We start from the raw sequence: 5,412 nt of genomic DNA on the forward strand, positions 1-5,412 counted from the left end.
CTCCCATGTGCCATCATCTTTTCAGTTTCCACTTAGCTATTTAAGTATTAAACCCATGACATTCCCTTGGCAGGCTTAAACTTTTTAGTAATGTTTATTACTTCTGAAACTTAAAGCAGAATATGGGCAGCAGGATGTAGTCTGACAGCACATGCTGTCCAACTATTTAATTCAAAAGCACTTAGGCAGGGCACAGGCTGTGCACAAAATGCACATGTTGTGCATAAGTGCACATGCCCTCCAATTTCAAAACTGTGACTAAACAGAACATTGATTTTTGCATTTCTGATTCAAATTACCAATTATAAATAAGCAAACTCAGTTCCTAATTGATTCAAACAAATGCTTAGCAGAAGTAAGTCGATTTGTTATTGTTCGGACAACTGAAATTAATTGACGACATATGTCGACTCGACTATACTAGTTATAACACATACAATCGTAACCAAAAATCAGACATTTAAAGGTATCACACGAGGGGTTCATATTGCAATATTAACACAGAAAGGCCCTAGGAACTAAATGAATGACCAATTACGAATTCAATTGAACATACAGTTTATATACACACATTATGAAGAAAGACTTGACTGAGTACAGGAGTCCGGGCAAAGGGGGCAATTGACAGTTGACAAAAGAAATTCAGAGACAAATTACACAAAATATGCACAGACCTCTAAACCACACACGTACTAAATAACAAAGAGAAAACAAACTTACCTTAAAAACTTTGAAAGAAGGAACAGAAAATCAGCTTGTGTTTGAACAGACCCTTTTTAAGGTTGAACGGACTTTAATCGAAGGGTTTCTCATATGAGAAACACTTCGATTAAGGTCCATTAGACCCTAACCTCTTGGCTTAACAGGCACGGACTGGGCTTGGGTTTTTAGGTTTTGTGGAAGGTAGATTTGGAACTTGAGCTTCCATGGTTAGATTCGGACCAAACCAAGCATGGTTTGGTCACGAGGGGGGTCCGGGGATTGTCTGGTATGAATCTAGGATAGATCGGCGTAGATCGAGTTTTGCTCGAATCTTCAAATGAAGATTCGAGGACCTGGAGGATGATTCGAACTAAACGATCAACAGGTCCGTGTTTAGGGGGGTGAGATGGTCCTATGGTGTTAAGATGAAGGCCACCGGCGTTCATGCCGCAGGCTTTCATGGTGAAGGTGTACAGAGGCGGCTCTAGGGTTTGGGGTTCTGGTGAAGCGATGAAGGCTGGGGTTCGGATAGGGGGGCAGGGTAAGGTTATGAGTTTATATAGTTAGTGGGTAGGTGGATCCTGGCCGTTGGATGAGATGTGATGAAGGGCCAGGATCCTTCGACTAACAGGGAACGACGTCGTTTCAAGGGTAAAGGGTTGGGGTCGGTCCGGGTGAGACGGGTCGGGTCTATTAGTGGGTACGGGGTGTGAGATTTTGGCCGTTGATCAATCTGAGATCAACGGCCCAGATCAGACCAGGTTAAAACGGTGTCGTTTGGAAGCTCTGGGTATCAGCTGGTCTGGACCGGGGCAGGCTCACTCTCTGGGCTTGATTTGGGCCTCAAATTTAATAAAAATGAGCCCAAGCAGATTTTTTAAACAAATTCTGCATTCTCTTTTATATTTTCTTACATATATTTTATTTTATTTTTAAAACAAACCCAAGTAAATCAAATTAAAATTAAATAGACACTTAATACAAATATTTACACACATATCAAAATATTTGAAGTAGGTAAAATCAAACAAAACAAAAATCACGGACCAAGATGCCTATTTATGATTTTCTATTTAACAACCGGATTACGGTTCAAATTACGCATGACACATACATTTTTTGTATTTTGTTTTAATAAAAATAAAATGGGCAAAAGTCATAAATAATTAACAAAGTGCCATGTAAAAAATCCAAAAATTGTACAGCAGGACCAATTGTTATTATTTTTTATTTCTTTTGGAGCGATTGTCGCGCGAAACAAAAATCACGTGCTCACAGTCGTGGTTTCATGATATCAACGAATACTTGGCAAAAGGAGAATACCCAGAACTCGGGAACGCTACTCAGAAGCGCATGATTCGGAGGTTATCCAACAATTTCTTTCACAGCGGAGGAATCCTGTACAGGAGGACTCCTGATTTGGGATTACTAAGGTGTGTCGACGCAAAGGAAGCATCCAGGCTATTAGAGGAAATTCATGTAGGGACCTGTGGTCCACATATGAATGGCTTTGTTTTAGCAAAGAAAATACTCCGAGCTGGTTACTTTTGGATAACTATGGAAATAGACTGCATTAGTATGTTCGAAAGTGCCACCACTGCCAGATACATGCAAACATGATAAAGGTGCCTCCGAATAAGCTTAATGCAACAAGCTCGTCATGGTCGTTCGCCGCCTGGGAAATGGATGTTATCGGACCAATCAAACCCGCCGCATCAAACGAACACAGGTTTATCCTAGTAGCAATTGATTATTTCACCAAATGGGTTGAAGCAGCATCTTATAGGGCAGTGACTAAGAAAGTCGTGGGGGATTTTGTCCGTGACCGTATCATGTGTCGGTTCGGGATTCCAGAGTCGATCATTACTAATAATGGCTACAACCTCAATAGTGATTTGATAAAATACATGTGTGAAACCTTCAAGATCAAACACAAGAATTCTACAGCTTACAGACCTCAGATGAACAGAGTCGTAAAGGCCGCCAACAAGAATATCAAGAAGATACTAAGGAAAATTATAGAGAAGCATAAGCAATGGAACGAGAAGCTATCGTTTGCTTTATTGAGATACTGCACCACAGTCCGTATATCGACAGGAGCAACCCCTATATGCTGGTCTATGGTACAGAGGCAGTCATTCCTGCTGAGGTAGAAATTCCTTCCTTAAGGATCATACAGGAAGCAGTGCTCGACGACACAGAATGGGTGAAGAGTCGTTACGAGCAACTAGCTCTTATAGACGGAAAGAGAATGAATGCAGTTTTCCACGGTCAGCTCTATCAGACAGAATGTCCAAAGCCTTCAACAAAAGAGTTAAGCCGAGACAATTCACACCGGGGCACCTGGTGTTAAAGAAAAATTTTCCGCATCAAGATGAAGCCAAAGGGAAATTCTCTCCCAACTGGCAGGGTCCGTACATGGTTCACCAGGTTCTGACAGGAGGAGCCCCCATACTTGCAGAAATGGATGGAGAAGTTTGGCCAAAGACAATCAATTCAGACGCAGTCAAGCTATACTATGTGTAATCTTTATGCTTTCCTTATATGATGTAATTTGAACTACGCCTGACCTAATTCCCGTTTAAGAGGGGATACGTAGGCAGCCCTATGGGTTCGGACACAATTCAATATATTTCGTTTCCCCCGCAATTGGAAACTGGGGCAGAATTTTGAGGAGGACCCTCAAAATTCCGAAGTGATTTCAGCCATTCGCCTCAAGCAGCCGTCAGAGCAGCAGCCCAGTAAACTGGGGCAGAAATTTTAGGAGGACCCTCAAAATTTCGGAGCAAGAGAATTTGCAATGTCTTGAACCACGTTGCAGTCATCGGTTCATCTAAAGAAAACTATCTTAATTATGTATTTATGTTACATTTTATTTACTAAAATCATGCATGTTTATTTCTGAAATTGCTCTGTTTAGCAATGCTACCCCAATGATACGGGCAGTATCACCAGATCAAAATCGAGCAGGTCAAGCAAAGCCAGCAGAGATACGAACTAACCTCCCCCTTTACAAACTCACGACTTTTTCTTTGGATGCAGACACTTGAGTTGCAAAATCATAAAATATACTATACGCTCACTCATAAAGTTTAGGAATACAACTCTCTGAACCATTGCACTTGCTCGCAACTGCTGTCCGCACAAAACAGTGTCCCCAGCAGGCACAATATCCCTAGTAATCACGATACCACAATCCGCTATCAGCTAAGAAAACTCTATTGCCATTTACTATTTTTACTTCCTGCATAAGGCTACCATTCTGCCTTCCGAGGTTAAGCTCTACCTACTTCTGCATTCTCTGCATTGCATAAGGCTATCATTCTACCTTCTGATACTAAGCTCTATCTCCATCTGCATTCTCTGCATTGCATAAGGCTACCATTCTGCCTTCTGAGACTAAGCTCTGTCTCCATCTGCACTCTCTGCATTGCATAAGGCTACCATTTTTCCTTCCGAGGTTAAGCTCTACCTCTATCTGCATTCTCTACATTGTATAAGGCTACCATTCTGCCTTCCGAGGTTAAGCTCTACCTCCATCTGCATTCTCTACATTGCATAAGGCTACCATTCTGCCTTACGATCCTAAGCTATGTCTCCATCTGCATACTCTGCATTGCATAAGGCTACCATTCTGCCTTCCGAGGTTAAGCTCTACCCCCATCTGCATTCTCTGCATTGCATAAGGCTACCATTCTGCCTTCCAAGGTTAAGCTCTACCTTTATCTGCATTTTCTTGCATTGCATAAGGCTACCATTCTGCCTTCCGAGGTTAAGCTCTACCTCCATCTGCATGGTTGAAAGATCGCCACCTCTACATCTGCATGGCTGAAAGATCGCCACTTTATTTACATCTTGCATGGCTGAAAGATCGCCACTTTATTTACATCTTGCATGGCTGAAAGATCGCCACTTTATTTACATCTTGCATGGCTGAAAGATTGCCACTTCATTTATATCTTGCATCGACTGAAAGATCGCCACTTTATTTACATCTTACATGGCTGAAAGATCGCCATTTCATTTACATCTTGCATCGGCTGAAAGATCGCCACTTTATTTACATCTTGCATCAGCTGAAATATCGCCACTTTATTTACATCTTACATGGCTGAAAGATCGCCATTTCATTTACATCTTGTATCGACTGAAAGATCGCCACCTTATTTACATCTTGCATTGGCTGAAGATCGCCACCTTATTTACATTTACACTAGCAGAAAGATCGCCACCTACTGCATCTCATAGGCTGAAAGATCGCCAAATAATCCAAAGGCATCATTGTTCAGAGGCACCATTCTCATAGCCCGAGAGCACCATTTCATGGCCTGCGAATCCTTATTATACGCTTCATGGCCCAGGACGTCATGGTCTGAGGATGTCATCCTAACCGTCCAAAGACAACATTTCATGGTTCGACGGGAACTTGCATCATGTTTAAATTTCCGCACAACACATTGTTCATTTTCAGGTAAACTGGCGAGCAACGGTCGTCTCAGCAAGAGCAATCCGCCTCTAAACTCTCAAACTCTCTCGAACATTCCAAACCCTAACCGCCTCTTACTACCACCTCCACCTTGAAACCCACCAGAATCCATGGCTTCTCAGGCTATAGGAGTCTTATACTCACCTTCTCTTGCTCTTACGCGCCTGATACCTGAAGATTCGAGGCCTGACCTTGAAGGTTTTCACCCAGACCTCTGTCGATTC

The sequence above is a fragment of the Nicotiana tabacum genome, chromosome 7 (genome assembly GCF_000715075.1).
Source record: "Nicotiana tabacum cultivar K326 chromosome 7, ASM71507v2, whole genome shotgun sequence".
Taxonomy (NCBI): Eukaryota; Viridiplantae; Streptophyta; class Magnoliopsida; order Solanales; family Solanaceae; genus Nicotiana; species Nicotiana tabacum.